Source organism: Lethenteron reissneri, chromosome 39, assembly GCF_015708825.2.
Source record: "Lethenteron reissneri isolate LAM-NWPU_2019-01 chromosome 39, ASM1570882v1, whole genome shotgun sequence".
Lineage (NCBI taxonomy): Eukaryota > Metazoa > Chordata > Hyperoartia > Petromyzontiformes > Petromyzontidae > Lethenteron > Lethenteron reissneri.
The window spans coordinates 6,482,389-6,509,781 of NC_083817.1; the positions used below are offsets into that span (position 1 = coordinate 6,482,389).

Sequence of the window (27,393 nt, forward strand, 5' to 3'; positions counted from 1 at the left end):
CCTCTAAGAGGTTTTCCTGGAATTTGTTTTATTCGGGTGAAGGTGAGGGCTCTGACTATTGGGGTCGCCATTCTCTTTAGCAGCTGAGTCGAAAGCGACCATGGGTTTGTAGCCGTCGCACGCAAGTCGACTCCGCCGTGCACGCAAGAAAAACACACCCAGAGCGTCCGCGTGACCCCATGCACGTGGCCCTCTGGGAAGTCATTCAGAACAGGGACCCATCGCTCGCCAAGACGCTCTAGCCCCCCACCCCCTCAGTTGTCAGCGGCAGATTGAAGGCAGGATTTCCTGAAAGTGTTAACTCGAGGGCACCTGGTTGGGCGCTCGTAATTACCTGGTCGACTGCGCTAACCCCTCCTCCCCCCCGCAGTATCAAGCAGGGTCCTCCAGGAAGCAATTCCATTCTCTCTATTGCCAGAATGTCTACATTTTGAACCTCTTTCGCACCATACGTAGCCAACACTGCTAATCGGAGCTGCAAAAGTCACCTTTTATAAACTACTAAACTTTGCATTTTACCCGGTGAAGCTTACTGAGCTATGAAGCTTTTCAGATGTCACCCGGCCACAAATGATAGCTCAACAAAGTGGCTTATTGCATGAACATTTATCAAAGCCAAATACTGTAAACAAGTGGTTTGCGTTTGGACTCACACCCCCGCTGGGACACAAGCAGAGCCACGCTTCCGTGAACAGTTCAAAATCATTTGCGAGCATTTATCAACTCGCTTAACGTGACGACACTGCAATTTCATTCGTACGGTTGGAACATACGAAGGTTTTACCGATGCTATTTGATCCACTGCTGGATGAAGGTTACGCTACACCGTGTGCTTCGTGCAGGTTGTTTTACCGTACTGCATCGCCACGTGAATCGGTGCGAGGAGCATAGATGTTGGATCATAGTACAGTATAACAATGAATTATGCTGCACTGGCCTCTGCTGACAATGCATGATGGTTCGCCATCAACGCACCATCGTGCTTGGGTTGACAAGATCCGTTGAGATCAAGTGCATTCGGGCCGAGGTTACCAACTGTAATGATGTTTCAGTTAATTTACAGCCCTTTGTGCATTGTATGGGTCAAACGAATGGATACGGAGTGTTTATTTATTTGCACGTTTCTTTGTACAGGATATTGGGTTGTTATTGTGTTTATAGATCTGCGAGAATTCACACGGAACTCGGTGAAGCTTTCCTGGATAAATAAATAATTACACTTCTTTTGTTTGCGGAATGTCATTTATTTCTCAATGTATCTAAAACTCACTCAATGTTTTCAATCAGCACAATTCTCAAAGGGCCCTTCACGTGGTTGGAGGATAAATCCCTGAGAGAATAATAAAGATGACTTTAAATTTCGACTTTCTGCAATTAGCCATGTTGCGATGTGGCTCATTGCACAAAGCAACAGATAGACATACAAGGCTGGCAATGCCACCACAAAGTAACAGGCTAAACACAATCAAGTGTATTCTCTGGATTATAAGTCGCACTTTTCCCCCTCCTGTATTATAAAGGGAATGTCGGTGGTGTGACTTAATAATCCGAGTTTGATTCCCCGCTCACGGCCACCAACACCAGTGACGATTATCTTGAGGTCTCAGCGTGGTTGCTGGCCACCCACCCCCTCGTGTGCCGTGCCGGCCTACATAGGTGCTCGCTAAAAGCACCCAAAAGTCTGTTGCTACTAGGATGCATCTTACTCTATGTGTGGATCTTTATTGGCACCGTGGCACGAGGCTGGGGTGCGTCTTACTTTCCGGAGCGTCTTATCCGGAGATTGCATTAAACGCGAAGATACAAAAAATATTCAAAAGAAAAGCATGGGTAAACCGCATCCATTAATTTATGTTGTATTTATTGTAAAATGGTTTTGTATTAATAACGTCAGCACCAAAGCTACAAATAGCAGTCGTTTAAAAATTGCTAAATGCAAAACACAAGGATAGCAACATTCGAACAATGCAAACATTGACAATGCGTAATTACATCATAAATTAGCAACAGAAGCTGCTAAGTCTACGTGGGATTATAAGGCTGGGTAATTGGTGGTTAGATTATTTTAAAATCTCGAGGGCCAGCCTCAGACAGGACACCTGTTTAGGTGTTTTGTACACAGGGCGTTCGCCAAAGTAAATATTTCCTAAAACTATTTCTGAAACGAGCATCTGGCCATACCGACTTCCGTGCTGGATCCAGATCGTCCGATACAGGTTTGTACACATTTCTCCAGGCCATGTTCGAGATCCTAATGAGAACAACCAAACGTGGATTCAAAAGTCACTTGAGGAGGTCTCAGACACAGTTCTGCGAGGTCTATTTCCACAGCCCGTTCTCTTTGCACACGAAATCACACGGACCAGTTATCCGTAATTCAACGCATCTGTCTCACTTCATCATCGTCACCGTGACCAGCGCTCAATACACCTCTTAAGAACGCACATCCAATGATGACACCGGTGCACACTTCAAAAGTATTGTATGTATTAATAAGAGGTACATTAGCTAGGCAGATATGTTCAAGATTCATGCATTTAGCGAGACAAGGATCAAAGTCTGCAAATGTAGACATTGTATGATGTGGGTTCATGTTCAGAGCATAATTTTAGTTGACAACTTACACACTTGCATCCCCAAAGGCTCAGTTGCTAAAATATGTATTACATATCCGCTGGGCTATATCGAGTTAGTTTTTTAACGTTTTATTTTGACTAAACATATATATATCATAGATGGTCATTCCAGCATGAATATCCTTCCGTTTAGATTTATCAGTGCAATTATGGCCATAGAACATTTTTTTTATCAGACATTTAAAGTGATTAGAAGTGATAATATTAAGTGCCACTTGCCATCTCTAAAGCTACTTCTTCGACAATGTGAAATGGCCAAGGATAAAGGTTTGAAGCTGTTGTGCAACACAGTTGGTGGCTTTGGGGCATTACCAAAACCATGAACACTGGAATGAAATACTAAGCTCGCCGCTAAATCAAGTTTTATAGTGGGTGGAAAATTATGCATCTTCTAATACACTCAAGCGGCTTGCACGTGATGGTCGGTGGCTCACATAGGGATCGTGACGTGCACAACTTCAAGGCAGCAAAGTGTATAACGCAGTGCAGCAAGTAGGTTGACAACATGCTATGTGTAGCAGATTTTGAGTGTTATCCCCTACACTGTGGGTGCTGACCACTCTTCCACCACTTTCAAGACACACACTCACGCGCGTTAATTTTGACAGCACAGCACAGCAACTACCATGCGGTGAGGAGTATTTGGACACCACAAAGGAATTTTAATAATATTTTGCGTGTTTTATATATATATATACACAGAATGGAACATATAACATTTAAGTTATGTATTTTGAGATGAATGTCTGTTTCCAATGAAAATAAATAAAAGTAAAATAATTTTGTGCCCTTTGTCAATCCGCTGCTGGATGAGGACCTTCACACGCCAGGCACGTAGCCTGTCGGGGTAGTTTCACCATACTTCACCATGCTGGATAGTGCGGCTTGGTATTCGTTGGAAGAGGGGGAGCAGGACTATTTCAGATTTCACTTGTCACTGATGTTAGCCGTGGCAGGTAATCCAACTCAGACCATGGGGTTAACAGTGCTGTACGCTAACCACTGCGCCACCACTCCACCTCCAAAGAAAATGTTTAGCTGTAAAAATATATATATTTAAAAAATGGATAATAACATGCATAAAAATAATTGTTGCTTAATAGTTTATTCTTAAATAAAAAGGTAAAATATGTTCGATAAAATATATTTATAAATGTCATGTGTTTGTAAGATCCGCTTACGTGGGTTCACTGAAAAGAAATATTCTCAGGAACAAACAGTGGAGATCATAACAGCAGCAGTGGGTGTTCCCATACGTTGAATACAAAACGAAGCACAGCATTCCCGAACAAACACAAAATGCCCCAGCTACTTCACCCAAAGAAGGCAATGTTCTCGTATCGCCCATTATCGCCATAAGAGAGAGAGAGAAAAACAAATCTCCCAACCGCACACAGCTTTAACCATAGGAGGCAGCATAAGTCCAGTCGACCAACGCTGCCAGCAGTCGACAAAGCGGCAGCTGCTGCTGTTATTATCCCGGCAGCATTCCCCGCTTTTAAGAACCAGAATAACAGCTGGGGTTGGCGTGAGATGGAGGAGGGAAGAGTGAGGAGGTTTTTGGGGTCAGAGGGCAGGACAGAGGCGTAGACACCAATTCCAGGCACCCTTACCTCTGCCCTTCTGACCGCCTTGGGCCTCTTACCTCTGACCTTTTGATCACGCGTCCTTTTGTATGCGCGTTTATAACGGCCCAGCCAAAAAAACACATTTTGGAGGTGTGTGTTTTTTTTATTCGTAAAGCCTGGCCAAGCACTGCTCTACAGTTAACGTTATTGCGTGCAGGGAAGCCACCTTACCCTCGCTGTGTCGTAAAACACACAAATGTTAACCGTGTACACCATGGATTGCACGTTTCGTTAAAAGTTCGAATGCTTGCTATGACGCTAAAAAAGTCGCCGTCTTAAAAATAAATAAAGCAGGGAAAGCTCAGAGAAGTGTAGAGCTATGCACATTCTGCACAACCAATGCGGTGTATTTATCTTTGTGCAGGTTTAGTCGATGGCATCGCAGCAGATAATCTCAACGCAATAGAAAAATAGTCGCTAACCCATGGCAGAGGTGTCCCAGTGGCAGCGATGAAGCAGATTTGCTGATCCAATTCATAGGCAGGACCTCGTAACGTAAATAATACGTGTGCACACGGAACACAAACAATAAAGACAAAGACCCCCGTATAGCCTTAGCAGACCGTTTGGAACAAGTGCTGTTAGCGAGCACATATATTAAGGCCTGCCGGCATGGTACACGAGGGGGGTGGGTTTCCAGCACTACGCCCGGCCGCCTTTGTCTCCCCAGTGGTGATGTTTACACACCGCACTCGGTACTCATTGAAGGCGGAGTCGACCTTGGAGGCCCCAGCCCACTTCAGATATTGGTCACCAAATGTTGGCTGCGAGAAGAATTAGAACTCGGGTTGCCAGGTCTGTAGTGCAGTGCTCTAACCACTACATGAACTCTCCACACACACTAAATACACCACACTTACACACCGAATTCACTATTGTACACAAATACACATTCTTGGTGGGCTGTAGCTTAAGCATTTGCCGCATTGATGGCGTAGGCAATCCAGCGACAGGTTTGGGTGCTGTAGCCAGGGCTTAATTTTTCACTCAATATTTTATACCTTGTTGGTACACTGGAACAGGTGGTGTCTGCCTAGCAGCTACATCCATCACGAGAGCTATACTGGATGCCGTATGCCGACTGTGGAAATATTTTCGAGGTCGCTGACTGGGTTACCACCTCCGTGGTACCAACAGAAAGTAAGACGTATCATGCGCAGAGTACGTCACAAACGCCAGAAGAGGGCAGCACTACATGAAGATGCATTGTCGTGAGTGGTGTATTATAATTGTTATTACACAGCGGACAAACGGTGGGAATTTTAATGTCCCGGGCAGACCTATAGATTTCCCAAGATGGCTACAAATGTCTCTGGATTATAAGACGCACATTTCCCCCTCTATATTTACGACGCAAAGGTTGGGCGTGCATCTTACAATCCGGGTAGGTTCGTGCGACCAGATTTGTATAATTGTAATTGACACAATTTAGGGAGCGTATGACTTAAGATCCAGAGAGTACGGCAACCTCAAGAAGGAGGTCAATCCGGGGGAGAAAACACCCGGGCAGGTGGCAACCCCCTATCACCGACCGGGCCCAGCAGTAGACCGAAACGAAGAGCGGCTCCGGTGTTCCAGCGCGAGCGCCGTCGGGTCCCCGCGTTGAGACGTTGTGCGTTGAGGTGGCGCGCGTCGTCGCGGTGCCGTGCGTCCTCGTGCGTTGGGCTGCGAGCCCTCACGACGCTTCCACCGGGTGCCCGTTGCAGGTCTCCACGCCGCCCATCTCGATGTCCTCGTTCACGTACTTGTGGCGGTCGCCAAACTCGCTCCCGTCCTTCTCCTCGGCGTCCCTCGCCTCGAACAAGCCCGACACCCTCACCACCTGCCGGTTACAAAAGATAAACGGCAATAAGCGACTGGCAATACATTTTGTAGACGTTTTTTTCTTGCTATTTTTTATTACGGTTCGTGCAGAAGAGTAGGCCCTTGAGGGGCCCTTTCGAGCTCCCTGTGGTGGAGGTCCTTCCGCCAGCAGTGGCACGAGGAAGCAAATGTTTTTTGTTGAATAAGAAAAAAACAAAAGGTTTGGCTGTAGCCGAACGCAAAATAATACGTATTGCAGACTTTACGTGAAACAAAAAATGTCCGGCAACGTGCAATGAAAAAATGGAATCACAGGTTAGCCTTTCTGGGCCCACTTTCGTTTGTGTGGAATAGATTCAACAACAGGAGGAGCAGCATTGCTCATAGCCAGCGGTCAGGGGTGGTGCTAGGCACAAGAAAACCAAGTAAATGCTTAGGGCCCCAGGCAAATTCAGGGGGCCCAGATTTCACAACAAATTAGGGGTGCATCACATTTCATCTCAAATTCAAAGCCTTATAAACATAGCAAGGTAATTAAAATTCAGCAGCTGATTGATCTCTCTCATCGCTATCGAGTCTGAATCGCTCTCCTTCCCCTCTCAATATCTCTCTATTTCTGTCCACATCGCTCCCACCTCACCACATCTCCATTGAAACTTCCCACCCCCCGCGAGGCCATTCTTTCCTGGCCTCTGGAAACGCAGCCGAAATAACCGCACGGAGCGCGAGGCCGCGTGGGGAGCCTCGTATATATTTAGGTGCGGTAACGGCGCTTGGCAGGGGTATGCGGGCGCCCCCGTCTTTGCAGCTAACAAGAAAAACATGCCGACTTGAGCAGGTCAAGTTGCTCAAGAGACGGACGGCGCTCCGGCTAACAGCGGAGCCGATAGCCGAGAGAGAGAAAGGGCACGATAAGGCAGGAGTTGGGGGGGTGGAGGGGGTATAGCGGAGCAGAGCGAAGGGCTCAGGTCAGCCCAACTGCGGCTGCACGGCATGGAAGCAGTGCAGTCTTCCACAGGCGGCAGAAACAGAACGGATGATTGTGATCTTAAAAAATGGGGATGATTATGGTCGTAAAGATGAGGGCGAGTGACAATAAGGATGGTGATAATGATTAAGGTGGTGTTGGTAATGGTGTTTATGGGAATGGTTGTGGTGATGTTGCTGTTGTTTCTGATGCCTGCTGATGTAGCTCCTGCAGCTGCTAATGATGATAACAACAATGACAAAGAAGGTGATTGGGTGGCAGCTGCTGCTCTTGACGATGATAATGTTGATGACTGGGGTGGTAGTATTGGTGGGGGTAATAGCGCTGGAGATGACGAGAATTGTGGTGGTGGTGGTGGTGGTTTTGCAGCTGCTGCTACTGATGACGAACGACGGCGTTGGTGCTGGTAAGTGGAGGGGCTGCTCGTGCTGGAAACGACGAGAATTGTGCTGCTGCTGCTGCTGATTCCGCTGTTGCTGCTTCTGCTACTACTTTTGGCGCTGCTGCAGATGATAACAATGTACGTGTATGTAGAACTTCTTTCACATGGTACATAGCCAACCGTGCTAATCAAAGGTGCGGGGGAAGGAAAACAAAATTTAAACACAAAAAGCAGTTACAAAGAAATGAGCTTTCAATCTAGATACAAAAAAAAACGATGACGACAATCTTCAAATCTGGCGATCCGACACTCGGCTCGGCTCAGCAGCGCACAAAGCGAGCGATCGACGCCGCCGTCATCTCCGCCGCTCACCGTAAATATGGCGACGGCCGCCCCGGCACAGAACCCGGCGAGCACATCGCTCCAGTGGTGCCGGTAGTCGGAGAGGCGCGACAGCCCCACGAACACGGCCACCAGCAGCAGCACGAACTGCAGCAGCGGACGCAGGATGCGTGCGCCGCGCCAGCGCAGGCGAGACTCCACGTACAGCTACGAGGGCGGCACGTGTCGCACACACATCACACTTCATTACACACATGGCACGTGTCACACACGTCACATCGTTACACACATGGCACAGTAAGGCACACAGCCGATGGAACATGCCGAGTGATAGATGAGGCCACCAGCTGTTGCTGATGATGATGTACACGAACGTGCATGGCTATGTGTGAATGCACTGTTGGATGAGGGGCTCTCTGCGCTAAATGCGGGTAAGGAGTACTTCAGTGCGGAATGCTGGGAAACATAGACGCTGGAGCATCATAGTACGGTACAACTTATGGACTTTGCTGCGGCTGCTTAGCATGCGCCCTACTTAGCATCTGAGATCTGATGAGACCGGATGTATTCTGGGAGATTTGGTCATCGGCTTTTTGATGATGATATCACGTATGTTGTATGTATGTTGAACTTCTTTCGCACCATTCGTAGCCAACCACACTGTGGCAAAATCCGTTGTGATGCTGCAATTATGTTCCCCCACATCTTTGCTCCCTGCTTTTGGCCAACGTGCACTGACCGTCGTGGTAATGTGCGGTCAAATAACCCCCACGACCCGCAGGGTGGGGAGGCCCTCATCCAGCAGTGGACTGACAAAGGATTGGCCACGTACATAGGTCGCTTGGCAGCAGTGAGCCGAACCTCAGAGCGCCTCTCCACGTTATTTGGTGGCCGTGAGCCCAGTGGTGGAAATTTCGCATTCCTACCGATGACATGGGCCAGTTGAGATCTAGAGAATAACCACTGCTGACTCTCTCCAAAGTGGTCCATATATTACCACCTTCCAGAGGCATGATGGGCTGCCAATCAACCAACCGTGATTTTTATTTATTCATCTATGGCGCAGCCTTTACGCGTGGATGCGAGTGAAGCTCTTTCCGAGACAGTGCCAGCGAGCTAGTTCGCAGTGGTCACAGATCGCCGATTGTGGTGAATGCCAGTAGGCGCCCAGGCCAACGCTATCCTGCTGTGGTGTACTGGGTTACAGCATTGGCCTTTGCGCACAGCCCGAGGCCCATTTCTCTTAGTCACAGCTCGGCTTGGCTCTGGCTCAAGCGAGTCAGCTCAAAGCCATGCGCCTAACTTGAGTTGGTCCCAGCCATGCCAGACCAAGACAGTTTTGCTCTCACGCGTCTTGGGAAGCAACCGAGCGGCTCAAGCCCGAGCCGAGCCACGAGCGATAGAGGCCGTGCCATAGCCTAGCCGTGACTCAGAAGACACGGGCCCGAGACTCACCCCCTTACGCACCAGCGTGAGTCACGGGGAAGGGTGCGGACACCAGGAGCGGGGCGCCTATCAAGCTGGGTGCAAAATATGTTTTTCCTGCGTATCGTAAATATTTGAGCGTGTCCGTTCGAAGGCAGGGAAGGTCACTCAGACGCAAGGTCTGGGAAAACCCTCGACTTGGGCCAGCGTTGACGACACTGTCCTGCTTAGTGGAGCGTGGCCAGGGATATGTGTCACCTCTTACTGAGGCTCAGCTTCCAATAAAACCTGAGAACCTGCGTTGGCGGTGGGCTAAGAATGTAGAAGCTTACCCGCCGAAGGTTTGTAAAGTAGTCCGTTTACAATGTTTTTTTGTTAATCGTATTCGTTGTCTGCGTAACTTAGGGCTCATTTAAACCTGGCTGCAGGAGATTATAGTTGTGTTTGTTTGCGTAAATTAGTTTTATTCATTTGGCAAGCAGTTTTGTTTGCTTTTATTTTGAATGTTTGTTTTTAAAGTTAATTAAAGTTAACTCCCTTTGTTTTTTTGTTCTATGCACTTAAATAAAGAATGACGTATGCATTAAACACAGCAGTAATGCATTTAACACATGCGTACTTTATACCACTACCAACTCAATCCACTATTTCGGTATCTTGTTTATTATATGAACATCAAATTGAAGTACTTAACAACCCTTTGTCAAATCAGTCATCCGGGTTGTTAGACCATATTTTACCATACTGGTCTGTGTGAGCTGATTAAGGGCGTGCCCAGGACTGGTTCAAATATTAGTCATGGAAAGGATTCATACTCGGGTCAACGGGTTCATAGCGCAATGTGCTAACCATTTCATCCCCGCTCCGCACCGTGCGTTTCATACATATATAGATATCCATTTGTAAAACTCACAAAATAAAGTATCGATTTACATTGAGATACATAGCATGGATGCACGGATGTATATATAACATAAGTTTAAAACGTTATTTAATTTTATCCGATCTCAGCCAAAGGTCCTAGCACTACTTACACGCCGTCCCAGGATATGTGCCAACCTCAACATCTGAGTATGTGTGGGAATTGTTGCCGTGCAAATTTTTTTTTTCCCTTTTCCGCAACAGGACGTTAGGGAGGGACGGGCGGAAGAGTGCCGGCGCGAGATGGCAGTGGGCAGAGGTTCCTCTCATTCATTTCTTTTCCGCAGCCTCATCGCACCGCACCGCCCGCCCGCCCGCCCGCCCGGCCGCCTGCGCCCCACCCATTTAGTGAGTTGTTTTAGCTGCCGTGCCAACGTTTTACCGGGGCACGGCCTCCTAAAACGACAACCGTAGTAGCGTGGGTTCGACTGCGATGCAACCGGGTCCCTCCCAGGGGGTTCAGCCACCCCGTCGCGTAACGTTCCACGAGTGTTAACCGTTTCACTTAGTTCACACGCGCCGTTAGCATTGCAGACTGAGAGGAAAGCGACGTCACGTATTTCGTGTAACCGGCCCACAGATGCCGCTCGCCCACCGAAAGTCGGCCGTGGAGCCGTCAACGGAACTCCGGGTCACGCTACATGCAGGTCTGCGACAGACGGTGGCGGCTTGGGGAGCCCTTCAGCCAACAGTTTGCAGATCATGGTTGATAAATGACACTGCAGGAATTTAAGAGGTCATCCAATGGGACAAAACGATCACCTGCCTGCCATGGGAATGTGGAATTTCCACCAATGGCTCTGGGCTTCCCCCCGATTCTCATTTTTGCATGTGGAGACTTTTGAGTCGGACTTTGCCTGGCAGTTTTGTAATTGTGAGTGTTCCGCGGCTAGCGGAATAGTGTCACGTGGCCACATTGTAGCACAGGGGAAAGCTTTCGCTGGTGGGGTGGTGGCGGGGGTGGGGCGATTGGGGGGGTTCCCCTCGGCAAGACTCTAGCAGGGCATCAGAATGGATGAAGTGAGATGAGAGATGTGATACGAGAAGCCGAAGCATTTAAGCGTTACTTTCGGTGTAAATCCATGTCACAGTGAGTGTGCGAATATTTGCGATACTCACAGCCAGAAACACCATGGTGTACATAGAGAAGGAAGCGTGGCCAGAGTAGAAGGATTTTCTGCGAGTTGAAAATAAACAGGCAGGCGTTAACAGAAAATAAACAAATGTACTGCATGTTGAACTTATTTCGTACGTGCTAATCAGAATTCCTGTCTAAAGGTTGATGGTGATCGTTTATTTACACAAACCTCTGCAGATAATTCTCAAAGTAATTAACATAGAGATTAATGTTTCGGCTTAATTTAATGTAAAGCAGTTATACATGTTATATGTATCCCAATGTCCATTTTAAAATATTTTAAAAGCTAAGCTTTAATAAATACAAACAATTCACCTCCACTTCCTCATACACAGGATAGAATATATTAGCTCTGCAAAACTATTAAGTCAGAAAATTCACTGAGTCTCAAGACTCGTTTTCAGGTGGGTCGTGCCACATTGGGCTGCTTGGCCAACTGCATCAACGAGGAGTTTTTTTTTTGTTTGGCTTCACATGGGACACGCTCAAGCCTCCACACAGATGGATTTACTCAACAGCTGATTGGACAATATCTGCTTGCACATCAAACCCACTACTGCCACGGTACCATCTACTGGCCCTGTGGAACCCTCACACAGCCCAAGCCTACAACACATGTTAATCATAAGCAGTTTCCCATAGTGCTCGTCTTGGCTTCTGATGCCTGACAATATCAGGCACACTCAGGGCGCTTTAATCGCAGGCACACACGAATGTACACAAAGAACCCCACTTGGGGCAAAACATTGTGGTGAGTCAATCGCCAATTCACTTGGGATGAGGTAAAGTGTGGGTGACCCCACTGTGATGCAATCCAGCTCTGTTAATGTAGCGCTTGGGGTCAAGGGCTCGTGGGTCACATATCTGTGAAACTCCCATGCCCTCTGGGCTGTGATCTGGCCAGGAGATAGATATGGTCCACTCAGCGCGGATTTAGTCTGTCCGCAGACTCAATGTATCTGTGCGGAGATCTCTGTGGCCCTTTCTGGTATGTGTGGTGCGATTCTCCTCGGGTGTGCGTCGGGTTTTCTCCCACATGAAGCCGAACTCTCACTTTTGTAAATGGCCAAATGTCCCATTGCTGGGCCCTCTAGGAGCAGAGAGACTTGTGACTCGAACTTTCCTGGCTTAAGAGCATAGATAATTATTGCATGAGGGATGGTGACAACTTTTGGAGACCTTCATCCAGCGGTGATTAGCTCAAGGATAATTATTATTTTATTATTATTAAAAAAATTAATAACAAATCATTTCTTAGAAAGAGGGGGGCCCTTGGCTTTGCAGTGGAATGATGGCAATTGACTCGCATTCACACGCACAGGCACATTCCACACATCTGGCCTCCAAATGGCAACTTTCACATTTTTCTACCCCAAAATAATAACACTCACTTACAAGAAAAATCTCATTAATGTTTGAATTGTGAGCGTTGCCAATGATCGCAGCTACATTGTTTATTTTGAGCGTGACGATATTTGAAATTTGAAAATATTTAAGTAATGCTGGCCCTCGACACGTGACTGCTCACACCCATTTGGAGGACTGCAGCCAACCTCAACAGCAGAGGTTTCATGTGATTCGATGTTCCCACACACACAAAGACATAGACAAAGAACCCCCCTATATCCTTAACAGACTGTTGTGCAATTGCTGTTTGCGAACACCTACGAAGGGCCGACACGGCACACGAGGGGGTGGATGGACATCACCATGCCCTGGCCGCCTTTGTCTCCCTAGTGGTGATGTTTACACACCACTCCAGGTACTCATTTGACGCTGACTAGATTTAGGGGAGGCCCATGACCGGTTCAGATAATCAGCACTGGTGTTGGCCGTGAGCGGGAATCGAACTCGGGTCGCCGGGTTTGTAGGGCTGCGCTGCTAACCGCTACAGGGCTGATGATGCCGACCTCACCAAAGCCCTGCCCATCACCTCCCCATTCAGCGGCACGCATTGGAGAATGCAGCTGATACTTTTTCGCCCGGCCATCTTCGTGACAATCCCATCATTTGCATTATTGAAACGATGGCCGGTTAAGAGTAATCGATCGTTTAAAACTATTTCTGATGACCCATCTCCCAAGTATTTTGCGACAGCAGTTCCCTTACTCCAAACACCCACCGTCGATGATGACCGTACCTGGCCTCGGTGAATGACGGCCGGGTCCCCCGTGCACACGTCCCTAGTGATGTAGCCCTCGGAGCAGTTGTAGAGGCGCGCGGTCGGGCTTGCACACGTCCAGGAAGTGCGGCCGCAAGCCGGCCCACCGAGAACTTGGCGACGTCCGTGAGCGACTGGTTGACGGCGCAGCCGAAGAGGAAGGCGCCCAGCGTGCGGTAGAGAGCGCCGGGCAGCGAGCCGCCCCTCTTCAGCACGGGGGAGCAACGGTGGCCCAGGCAGCAGGCGGCGCACAGCTCGCCCCCGATCACCTGCGTGGGGAGGGCGAGGACGACGAGGTGGAGGACGAGAATTATTGGCGGAGGTGAGGAGGGTGGAGGGAGAATCATGATGAGTGGGTGGACGAGATGGAGGAACAGAAGAAAAGATGGTGACGATAAGGAGGAGGAGGAAGAACAGGTGGCATACAGCTCGCCCCCAATCACCTGTGCGTGGCGGTACGTAGACTGGTTACCGCGTGGCGGTAAATGAACTGTAGTTACCGCGTGGCGATACGTGAACCGTGGTTACCATTCATGTGAAGTGGCAGCTCTACAAAGAGGTTCATCCTCACCTACGTACATTGTCAATCTACTACTGGATGAAAGCCTCAGTCATGCCTCTCAATCGTGGTTGGTTGACCGTACGTCACCACTTATAGTATAAAAAAAATATCAATAATGTTTTCGATTGCGATGAGTGTCTGTTACCATAAAAAATGTTAAGGAAAATATTTGTTTCGCCCTTTGTCAGTCCACTGCTGGATGAGCACCTCTCCACGCCTGCACAGGTCATGGGGGTTGACTTGACGAGACTTCACCATGCCGAAGAGTGCAGGTTGATGATCGGAAAGAGGAAGCCTCGGGCCCAGTCTAGATATCACTCGCCACTGGTATTAGTTACAGCTGGGAGGAATCAAGCGCACGCGTCTGGTTTTAGAGTGCAATGCGCTGACACAGTGCGCCACCGCTCCGCTGCAAAGTATCCTAAACGTCCGTCTTTAAACTATGGAACTGCCCCCCAATGTATATATGTACGTTGAACTTATTTCGCACCGTACGTAGCCAACTGCGCTCATCGGCGGTGCGGGCAGGGCGGGGGGAGGACAACAGTGTGGTGTTTGCTGGTTCACACGGACGGAGAGCCATGGGGTCGCCGACAGCCAACGTCACATCTGGTGCAGTGTAAACCGACGACAGTTCTAACCATAAAAGAGTTCCCCCAGCAGCCCTGGGCCACGGCGATCATCCCACACCCATGTGCCACTATCCAATGATCTCCCGCTTGCACCCCCTTCCCCCACCCAATACCGACTGCAGATTTTTTTTTGGCAACACACACGCTGCCCCACATCCAATTTTAGATTCGCCATGGTCACCAATTTAAAATTGGTCTGGTTCCCACAGCTGCCTCCTGGTATCTACAGGTGCACCGCAGAGAGCTCACTCGATCGCAATGCACCACAGCAGCAGAATTAACCCTTTCTCCCATTCTGAGACGTCTGCAAGTTGCAGGGTGGGGGGGGGGGTTCCCTTTCACCTCTCAATCTCGAAACGCATAAACGGCTCAGTGTTGGTTTTATTTAGAGAGACGTAGCGCCATTGTTTTCAAAGACATGGTACTCACCGCAGGGAACTGTAGCGACACGACCGTGCTCTACAGTAGCTGGCAACAAACTGTGCCACGCGCCCTCCCGCATTGCCTTGTAGGAGCCTCGGTACCGATAAAGTTATTTTATTAGAGTTTTTATTTCGGTTTCGTTACAATGACGTACACGTACCATCATCGGAACGGGAAAGGGTTCAATTACACACGCCCCCACCCCCCGCCGCCTGCTGTTGTACGTCGACTCACACAGTGTGGGCCGCACCAAGCTAAGACACAGAGGGTGTGTGCAGGGTCTGGTCTGATTAAGTTTTATAGCGGCCCAGGGTTGTTATAGTTTGGGGGCAGGGAGGCCTACTGTGTATATTCAATGCCTGCCCTCGACTGTTTTACCACCATATGCTGGAAATTGGCATTTACATTATTGTCCAACTGGCCCGTAACTTTTTGGCCACTCCACCACCCCTCCAGTCAAGGTTCTCCAAAATCTGGCGAAATGTTGGGATCGTGGTCTGGGGTATGGATACTGAACGGATTTATTTAATTATTTAAATAGATTTGCTCTGCGATGATTTTTTTCTTGTTATGCGTATTTTTTTCTTGTTATTTGCATATTAACTTTTTTTGCTAAATAGTGTGGCTTTGTTTTTGTATTTTCTGTGTATGGAACTGGATAATATAATTGATTGCATAAATGATGCCATATAAAAGAAAATTATTATTAATATTATCACCACCCATGATGTACGAATTGTAAAGTTAACTCAAAGTTAAAATGAACTAAACGATTACAATGTCGTCATGCAACTAACCGGTGGTAATATACAAAGTGAAGCTCTACCGTTAATTACCATTTACCCATACGGTTTAATAGTGCTACAGTGTTGTATTTCGACCATTATTGAGGTGGCAGCGTGGTGCCGCGGTAACACTTCCGCATCACATCAATCAGGCTCTGGGTTCTATTCCCGCTGTTCTGCATGGCTTTCCACCGGGTTCTCCTGGTTTCCCCCATAACTAAAAAAAACATACAATGTCAATCCCAGTTCAAATTTGCTCAACTTTGAAAAATGACCCATAGTTTATTCACATGACAATTATCGCTCCCTACTTGCAGATTAACATCCATTGCAGAGCCATGTGCCGGGTCACCTTGTGCTGCACAGGGACAGCTGACAATAAGGGGACCTGCACTCCAAGACATTTCGCTACATGCCAAGAGCACAATATGCATGCAAGGATCACTCGCAATCACATATTTTTGGGGTTGTTAATCCCACCTCTTCTAAGACGTCCGACCAAGGTGGGGTTCTCTAGAAGTTCCTCGAATGGAGGCTCTTCTGCCAGCAGTGGCATGAGCAAGCAATTGCAGGGCTTCACCTTTTCCGTTTCAAAATATTTTTTACGCGCCCTTTAAAATCCAAGTCCCTGGGCTGCAGCTCCCCTAAGCCACTGTGTTAATCCACCCGTGGGTTCCACGTGTGTGCATGTGCGTGTGTCTGCATGCGTGTGTGCGCGTGTATCCTTACAGTGGCCAGGGCGATGAGAAATCCCCCGGCGCTCAGTAGTCCGTCGGGCACCGTCTCGCTCTTCTCATATGGGTAGCTGATGCTCTCGTCGCCGCAGAAGAACCCCCGCTGGAATGGGTGGAGAAGGTTCAACTCCAGGACCAAGAATGGCAGCGCGGCTGAGGGTGGGAGAAAAAAACCGTTTTGATTAAAATAAAATAAAAACCCTCTCATAATCTCCAAAATTGTATTCTTTTTTTCTTTGCCTCGCCCCATCTAAAAGTGACCCACCAGCCTAATTTTTCCAAATTGTTGTCTTGCAGCCACGTTCTACCACACCTCGCATAAAACATCCACTATATCAATAACAAATGTATATGAATAATAATAACTGTGACACCAGAGAAATCCGAGTCAGGCCAAAATATATACATTATTTTCCTCGAATATGATGGAAAAAAATGAATATATACTGGATACCCAAAAGAACAAACCTGCTCTTTGTTTTTAAGCATATAATTAGCCCGCGCATTTTCGCTTTAAAAAGTATCCACATTCGCTTGCGGCATGGAGCGGAGTTTGAGAAGCTTTGCGTTTCCTTATACGTCGGGGGTTCTGCCGCGTGTCTGCTCCCTCTCCCGAGACGCACGTGGACCAGGTTCGCCGTCAAAACTAAAGGCAGCAAAAGCTCACCGACATATCCACCTGCTTGTTTTTTTTACCATGGCTATAATTATCGTTGTTGTTGTTTGCTGTGCCCCAGTGACACAGCCGATTTTACTTTTTCGAGGGGAGATATTCAAATTTGCGTCTCATTTTAAAAGTGAAAAAAGGGTATCGCCGAGGAAGAAGACGATTGCAGGATGGGGGAGGCCCGGTTACCGAGACTCACAGAATCAGAATGTTAACTCATACTGGAGGAATCCGATGAGCTATAAAGTTCTCTTTTTCACAGATGTCCAGTAGGGGTGCAGGGTCAGAACGTTACAACAACAAACAATACAAAAACATGATAGGAGTGCAAAGTATAGGAAACGTAAACAAAGCACTCAAAAAATATATAAAATATTGTTACTATTACCAGATAAAGCCCACTGAGCTATTAGTTTATTCTTCAGAAGAGACCTGGCCAAAAAATGATAGCTCAACGCCGTGGCTTATCATGCCCTCCACGAATCCTTTACCCGAGGGGAAGACCTCAGACCAGATGGGGTTGGGAGACTGCTACGGCATATCTTGGAGGCTACGTGTAGTAGGGGAGTAATCGTCGGCAGCAAGGTGTGGTGACTTCAACAGGAGCCGTGGCCACCATGATGATAAAGTCATCGTCAGTTGGTCTAACGTTGTACCTATGGCCCGAGACGATATCACACGGAATGCCGCCAATCTCTGTAAATCTAAGTGACTAAGCAGGGTTGAGAACGAAGAGTGCTTGGAGGGGTGGGCACCGTGCCCGGTTAAAAACCAACAAAGTAATTCAGAATAACGGAAACGCGCACTTCCCCAAAACGAGGGTGGATACCGCCTTGACATCAGCAGGTCTAACTCACGTGAGAAATAAAAATAAAACAATGGCAGACCACTATTGTCTATTTTTTACTGCATACAAGAGTCTTAGCTTTGTTCCATTAATCATTGACCACATCCTGGAGATGATGCCATTTTCAGACATCTGAATTAACTGTCAACAAAAAGTCAGGGATGGTGGCTTTGGGGCAGGACGCGTCGCTAGACGGACCATCATCGATGCGTCACAGGAACGGGGAAGACAGCGACGACTTGTCCATCGATCATCATCCAGCGGCGGACGGAGATCGTCGCTTTGCTCCTGCTAATGCTTACGATGATCAACCCAGGGCCCCATCCCCACTGGCTTTGCTGGGAAGTGAGGACTAAGAAAAAAAGGTGTTCTGTAGCTGTTGCCACCTCACTCAGTCCACAGCTTGCGTTCAGAAATAGCTGCGGGCTACCGCTGTGCCCTCAAACACTCGCACAAAAACAACTATTCGGGAAGGGGGGGAGGGGTGTAAACAGCCAAAGAAGGGGGGGGGGGCTTGCTTTTTCAATACAAAACCCAGTGCCCATCTATATCTCAGCTGTGTTGACTGTGCAGTTTGGCCTCTTTCCCTCGCCCTGTTTTCCTTGGCCATCCTCTTCACCCGTACAACCAAACCGCAAGCTGCCGGTGTTTGTGCGTACGTAACGTGCGTGTGTGTGTCAGTGTGTGTGTGTACGTGTGTGTCAGTGTGTACGTGTGTGTGTGTTCATTGTGGGGAGCGGTGGTGTAGCGATTAGCGCGTTGCGCTACGAGCCTGGCGACCCGAGTTCGATTCCCGCTCACGGCCAACACCACTGGTGATTATCTGAACCGGTCCTGGGCCTCCCCTGGGTCGACTCAGCCTCAAATGAGTACCTGGTGCGGTGTGTAAAATCATCGCCGCTGGGGAGACAAAGGCGGTCGGTCGTGGTGTTGGCCACCAACCCCCTCGTGTGCCGTGCCTGCCTTCATAGGTGCTCGCTAACAGCACTTGCCCCAACAGTCTACATGGGGGTTCTTTGTCTTTGTTTAGTGTTCACACGCATTAGTGTGTATGTCCGTATTTGGAGTGGTGACCTGATTCCTGGGCACGTATGACATCAGTTGGAAAGCTGGACCTCAACCTGTCTTGGGGGAACTCGCCTAGGTTGACTCAGCCTTAAAATCAGTATGCGGTGCAGGGTGTGTAAATATTAGCACGGAGGACATAAAGGTCGTCAGGCATGGTGCTGGTTACCCCCTCATCTCCCCTACTCGTGTGCCATGCCAACCTTGACATAGGTGTTCAAGGAAGCACTTTCCACAACAGTCTATGGAGGCTATATGGGGAACCTTTGCCTGTATGTATGTATGTTACCGTACCGTCCGTACTAATCTGTGTGTGTCTTCGTGTGAATAAAGGCTGGCATGGCACTTGCCCCAACAATGTGTCCATGCTATACGGGGGATATTTGTCTTTGCCTGTGCATTGATTCGCTGAATAAATGCTGGCATGCTACATGACTTCCATTCAGCGCTCACTTAGCAATACTTGCCCCAAAAGTCTGTCCAGGCTATACGGGGAATTTCGATTTAAAGCTTTCTTTTGGTAAAGTCACGTAGAAGGAAAATAAAAAAAATAAAAAAAATAAAACATAATAAAATAATTCTCACGACGTTTCGGCCACAACGCAAGCAGCTCACCTCAGGTGAAGAACAGGGCTGTCGGGAAGACAGCGTCTGAATGGGCGCTGTCTTTCCGACAGACCTGTTCTTCACCTGAGGACGGCTGCTTGCGTTGTGGCCGAAACGTCGTGAGAATTATTTGATTATGTTTTATTTTTATTATTGTATTTCCCTTCTACGTGCCTTTACCGAAAGAACCAAGAAGATATACGGGGGATCTTTAACTTGCGCTGATTCGCCTTTCTCCACCCACAGATGCAGCTGCACCCCACAGCTCCCAGCGCAGGATTTACTCCAGCACCCTGCCCCTTTCTCTAAAGTTTAATCCACCGTGCTTCTCCGCAGCGACTGTTGCTATGGTAATTGGCATGCCAATTATGTTGTATGTGTGTGGTTTTTGTTAAATATATATTTAAATAAAGGCTGCATTCTCCCATCTCAGAATATGCCAAAACTCCGTCATGTTAAATGTATAATCGACGACACGAGTGGAATTGAAAAAGCATGATCCGCTCTTAAGCGTTTGTTTTAACAACCTCTTTGCTTAATTAAAAATGAAAACATTTAAGTGCTGTGGTACTTGATAATGTGAGCTACAATCCTCCTCCCCCCCTCCTCTCGCAGTATATAAATGGTACATGCCACAAGTAACAGCGACGATCCCAATGCACTGAACAAATCCCCTAGGGGAACAACAGGTGCTCGCATTCATAGTGGACCGCACCATATCTTGCGGGGATGTTAATGATATCCAATCCCCCATCTTCTTCCACTCACATATGACAAAGAAACATTCTTTCGCGTTTTGAGCAACTTTCAAATGATAAAGCTGTTACTGCCGACAGTATTCAGTCTTTTGCAAAGTCATTAATGTCTGCGTTCGAGAGAATGTAATCTCAAGAATTAGTGACCCAGTGGAATTCCTGCCATCAGCCACTGATGTATTCTGAAAATAGATGTTTGTAAAAATACAAGGCCCCTTTGTGAAGTCCTGGCTCCAAAGGCAACGATCCTGCTCCCAAGTGTTGCACAGAACCTCACGGAGTACCGCGGCAGAGTATTCAGTGTATTAAGTTAAACACACAATTTCCCAAAGCATATCTCCTCGCAACTGCAAAATAAAACACATATTTGGTCTATAAGCGTATTGACCTCCAGTCAGCAGGCTTTGTTTAAGCCTGCAAACTCTGGACTAGATGTGTCCATCTGGGACTCGTCAGCAGAGTCACTGGTGGTTTTACACACTATTGCTTTTTTGCACAATAGTGCAATCATATAAGTCGTCTGTTGTATTTGTTTAGACAAATTATTTGTTGATGCTGCTGCTCTGTTGGCAGTGGTGCATGAGATACGAATAACAAAACTCCACACGTTCGTCAATACCACTGCCTTAAAAGAAAAAAAAATATATATAGAGGCAGCGTTGTGTACTCGTCTTTTGAGTATTTGTTTAGCTTACTCAATTCTGCTGATGAGTTCCAGAACAGCAAAACCATTCTGCAGAATTATTATTTTTAAACAAATGTTGCTGGCTAACATAAGTCTGGAAGGTTAACAGGCTGATGGAATAAAACACACATTTTAGTTTTTATGTTGAGACATGCTAAGGGAGAAGATATAATCAACTTGTTATCCACAGAGTGATAGGTATTAAACATTTTACATTGAGAACACAGCAATTAAAACAGTTGCACATATAGCGCTCAAACAATAACATTCAGCCAACATACTCCAACCCTATTTTCGTTCAGTCTTCTTATTTGTGCAGCTCATGTTGATGTTGAACAACAATTAGAAATGTGTACATCGAGATGCTCGAGCCGGGTAATTGCGTCAGAAGTAGCGGAGTGTATCGCTGCGGTGCCTCCTTCGTAGTTGTGAGTCGAAACGTTGAGTTGTTATTTGTTCCATGGTCTGCTCTGGATGGTGACCACATTTGCACACCGGAGAGTTTTTAAATTATTTTCCATTTGTGCATCAGGTAACCGCAACTGTTGCCATGGTTTGTGCAGTGGATGCGGTTTACCGTTGCCCATAAGCTTCGTTCAGCAAAGTGCTGGTTTAAACGAAACCCAGGGTAGGAAATTGAACATGTTGGGAGTTATACCTGCCTAGAATTGAATGTTGAAGATGTTTTTTGTGGGGCTTGTTTGCAAAGGCGGAGCCATGATTTTCAGGTAGGGAGGGCAGCCGCTCCAGCAATGAAAAATGATAGGAGTTGTGGGTAAGTAAGGACTTGTCCCTTGCTTTTTATTCGACGCGTGTGCGGCGATGGTGCAGCCATCGATCGAGGGTCGAATTCGAACCGTGTGTGATCGGCATCGCGCTCGCTGAAGGTGTTTGCCTTCAGGGAAGTCGTGTACTGTATACGCAACTGCGCACAATTCCGAGTCACTTATAACTGCTTTGCCGTTACTTATTGCCAATTATGGACTCAGACTATTGTCCTATCATCTCATAGAATCCCTGGCACATAATAATATGCTACACAGTGGCAGTGGGGGTCGCAAAATGCCGACGTATTACTAATAAACCCCAATGATCCGATCGAAATTAGGGATTTCGATCGGATCATTGGGGGGGCACGTGCCCCCCCCCCCCCCCCCACTGGCTCCGCCAGTGATTTTTTAAAAGGCCCCAATGCCAAATAAGTTTTTTTTAATCGCCAGCACTTCATATCCAAAGTGCCCCCAGGAGATCCGCCCCAGCAAAAGTCTGATCTCATTTTTCTTTGCACAGGAAATCCTGACTCAATAGAGCCATGATGCGCTTATCCATGTTGGGTTAAAAAAAAAAAAGTATTCCAGGATTTCACTTGGAAAAGGGTATCTCAGAAAATTCTCAAGAAAACCAACAACCGAATGAGTGACCGATTTGGTTAATTCCCGAGGCCGATCATCATTACGAATGAAAGAAGACTTTGTAAGAATTGACACGGAACTGTGGGTTCTAAAGTTATTGGCCAGTCGCGAAGTAAAAAAAAAACACGGAGGTCTAAGCACTGAGCCGGAACAGCTGAAATCCTGGTTTTGAAACCGGGTTCTCAAGCGTACCGATTTGATGATCACAGAGAGGTCACCGATGTCCACACAAAAGGCCATCAGATTAAATTTGGTTCTGCACTTAATTTAGCTAAATTACAGCTCTGAGAATTCAAAACATGTGTTTCACTGCTGTGTGACGGACATTACTCTTTGTGGCAGAGTGTATGGAAAAGTGCTGCCCCTTTTGTGTGGAAGAGATCACTTGAAGGGATCTCAGAGGTAACTCTGTAGTATCCACTTCTGGAGGCCGTTCTATAACATGGAATGTCGTGGTGCCCTCCGAGAGATCTGAGTGCATACTTCGGATCATGAAATGAATGGCACCGATAACACAATTGGAAAGGATATCATAAAACAATTTACAAAATAGAGCCAAAAGCATAATTCACAAGAAGCAACACAACTTGCCCTCCTGCCCCCACAAACGAATCCTCCCAACCTCTTATGCAAATTTATAAAATTACGTATCAACAACCAAAAACACGGTCCATGTACAGGGCTGAAGGTGAGGCTTAAAATTGCATCAGACGAGCCAGCGACATTCTAAATGTGGGTGCAGCGATTGTAAATAATTTAGTAGATGTGTGAAAGAGCAAATATTATCAGCCCTGACCCTATTTAATCTCACAAGGGTCTCCTCTCATAGCTTCAGGTAAATACCAACCTGTATACCAAAACTAAATAATTCACTCTGTCTTATATATCTAGATTTTTTTTTATATATATAGTGTAGTGTCTTGTCCGATGTACCTTCCATATATATAAACCCAGCATTATATGGAGACGTGAAATAGATTAATTAAACGTATTACACGATTGATGTTGCTGGTGTAATGATTAACACACTGGATTTAAATCCCACGCCTCTGTCCACCCAGCAGTATAAATAGTACACCTAGGTTAGTCAGTTCGCCTGTGGTGAGGTAAAAATGTCTGGCCATTGTGAAAGCGTAGGCCAAACTACACTTTAGAGGGGCTCTCTAAAACTCCCTCTAGGAGGCCCTTCTGCCAGCAGCGGCGTGAGCAATTGCAGGGCTGTACCTTTCTCCATTACCCACAATGCTCCACCGCAGCACTCGGGTTAGGTTATGAAACAAAAATGGTTCCGTAAATTAAAACTAATCTATACCTCTGGCTCTGTGCTGGGTAGGAAAGGGCAGTGTGGCAATAATCCATTGTTGTGCTGTGATTCTATGGTCTCTGTTTGCACTAACCAACACTGACCAGCCTTGTTGTTGGTCTGATAACCCCCACAACCACTGCAGGCATAGAGAGGCCTTCATCCACCAGTGGATGAACAAAATGGCTGCACACCAGAGGTGGGACAAAGTCATTGTTATGCAAGTCCAAGTCGAGTTGCAAGTCTTTGTACATTTTGCCGAGTCGAGTCTGAAGTCATCAAATTCATGACTCGAGTCTGACTCGAGTCCAAGTCACATGACTCGAGTCCACACCTCAGAGGTGGGACAAAGTCATTGTTATGCAAGTCCAAGTCGAGTTGCAAGTCTTTGTACATTTTGCCGAGTCGAGTCTGAAGTCATCAAATTCATGACTCGAGTCTGACTCGAGTCCAAGTCACATGACTCGAGTCCACACCTCTGCTGCACACATTCACGTGCACACTGCTGGAGACATACCACGTTATTCTCTGCACCTTCAGGTGTGATGGCTGCAGAGTGTGTAGCTGCATAGAGTGTGTAGTTTTATAGAAGCTGTGGTTGTAAATGAATTTGAATAAGTACAAGTTTTGCACTGCAGTGCGGTTTACAGTTCACTGCGATATGCTGTGGGGGGTGATGTGGAATCGTGGTATCTGTGTCCTGCCCTTTGGGTATTTGATTAGAACTTCAAGGTCCAAAGTGTCGTTTATTTATTTATTTACCTCACTTGTTTCTACACAGCCAACTGCACACAGCCAAGCGGTATATACCGCGACGTACATTTGGATTTTCGAAAGTCATAGCCAGATTCTTAATTTCTCACTCAGTATCTTTTCGATTGCTGGCAGACTGAAGAAGAAAAAAACGGCAAGTGGCTGGAGATGGGTCAAGATAAGGGGGGGCATATCAAACATTATCTTATGGGACGTAGTAGAACGATCAATCGGATGACAACAACAACAACAAAAACGTGATAACGCAGATCCATAAGCCAAAGATTGGCAAACCCTGACGAGAATGTAAGGCTGGGGCATCAGTGCCACCCACGCTACGAGTGCGGTGGTTAAATTATGGACTCATATCTCGAAGAGAGGGTCCTTGCCTTTACCCTTCGGCAGTTAGCCGGTGCTGAGCGAAGGAAGCCTGACTGCTTATAAGACACCGCATGTTGAAAGCGGTTCAGAGTTTGCTCGCACTGAAGCAATGAATGCTGAAATGATTCGCTCCCAGGAAGGCGGCGAGGCTGATGGGCTGTGTAAAGAATATTTTATTTTTAATGTGGAGAGACAGATTATATGAAGGAGCCCTATTGTCTGCTTGTCTACTCTGTTATTCAAGGGGATACATGATCATGATGACAGACTGGAGAAGGTGCGTGACTAGTAGCCATAGCTACTATGGTGAGCTAGGAGCTGAAATCTTTTCTGGGTCTCTGACCCGTAACGACTCGGCTGAACTGAAGCCCTGTTAATTACAATTTATAATAAAAAAAAAAAGATCTCCAAAATCCTGATTAAACACAAGATCCAGGTCCGATTCAACACAGTACATAAAATCCGTGATCTGGTCCCGTCTGTAAAAGATGTGGTTCCAGACATACAGTACCCTGGCGTCTACAAACTAAGTTGCCTCTGTGGTAGCAGTTACATTGGAGAAACCAAACGACATGTCTCGGACCGCATCCGTGAACATAAGGCAGACCTGAAACACGGTAGGACAAACACCTCAGCCGTGGCAGATCACTGTTACAATTCAGTGGGCTCACATGACATTGACTTCTCCAAGACAGAGGTTCTCTGCAAGCCATCTGGCTATCATGAGAGATTCGTTCATGAGGCGATCCACATATACAAACACAGAGACAATTTCAACCGAGAAGATGGATTCTGGCTTAGCAATCATTGGAAGGACGTAATAAACCATTTCGGATCTTAACTGATTGTGTTCACGTTAACGGTGACTTTCAGACCGCGTTCCACTCACTGGCATGGTGCAGTGTGCAGAGTAATGTATGGTGTCGTAATTGTACAGTAAACATATAGCAGTATGATACACATTAGGGTGGGTAGAATAATACATAGTGTTATATTAAAATGGATAAGGCAGCAACTGCAGCAGCAGCAGCAAGTGCAGCAGCAGCAGCAAGTGCAGCGGCAGCAGCAACTGCAGCGGCAGCAGCAACTGCAGCAGCAGCAGCAACTGCAGCAGCAGCAGAAACTGCAGCAGCAGCAGCAACTGCTGCAGCAGCAGTAACTGCAGCTCCCTTTGATGCTGTTAAGCCTGCATAATGCACATGCATATGCAGTACTAATCACATTCCTGCATTTCCCATAAATATGCTAAATTCCTGTTGATATGCAAATTCCTTTGTCAATGCGCCCAGCTTATATATATGCTCCAAGCCCGTGTGCTGTTTCATTCAGACTCTGTCGCCTCGACGGACCTGGTTTTCACCTGATGACGGCTGCTTGCGTTGTGGCCGAAACGTCGTGAGAATTGTTTTATTATGTTTTATTTTTATTATTTTATTACTTCCCTTCTACGTGACTTTACCGAAAGAACCAAGAAGATGAATCCCTGCAGTCACGAAAGCTTTAAATCGAAATTTATAATTAGAAGTCGCGAAGGGAACTCAGCTCAACAACTGGAGATATCTTTCGGTGGGACAGAACTGGGTTTGAATCAATTTAACACAAAGGCTTTCACGACCAATGTCATTCCTAACAGGTTTTTTGTTTGGGTTAGTACTCAGATTGTAAATGTTGGAGATTTGCTCTCCAACACAGCGGTGTGCTGTACTAGTAACCAATTGGCATGTTCTGTTTACGTGACAAATCTTACTAATTGGGTATGTCGGGTGGTGGCGGGTTTAACGACGCATTTATATTTACGCGATCTAACCCAAAAAAACAGTATTATGGAGAGGTTTGAATAATTAAATAAAGAGGGAGACCAGAGAAAACTGGGAGTGTTTTTTGGAAATTGAGCTTAATCATGAAAAGAAACATCAGATTAGCAATACAACCTGCTCTGACATGTATGCATGCATGCATGTTGAACTTCTTTCGCACTCTACTTAGCCAATCGTTCTAATCGGATGTGTGGATGAGACATTGACATTAGAAAAAAAATCGACGAAACAGTTAAACAGTGTTGCAAGTAAATAAAGATTTGCACACTTGGAATGACAGAGATAAGAAGAGGAACACGCGGATGACATAACATACACAAGTTAGACGTCGCTTTGACGAATAAGAAGACCACACAAGGACAACACTAAGAAGTAACACTCAAAAGCTCTGCACGGATGGATTTAAGAAAACTTTGCTGTACTCCCATCCAAGTCATAACCAGGTCCAACGCTGCATACGGGAAAGACACCGGAGAATCCAGAGAAAACCCAGCACACGTACGAGGGAGAAACAGTCAAAAATATCAAATATGAACCTACGC

General features: G+C 46.8%; 1 pseudogene; it reads right to left on the reverse strand.

The window, feature by feature from the left end:
- Positions 1–1,391: 1,391 nt before the first annotated feature.
- LOC133351852 (phospholipid phosphatase 3-like) overlaps positions 1,392–27,393 on the reverse strand; it is a 29,583-nt pseudogene continuing 3,581 nt past the window's right edge.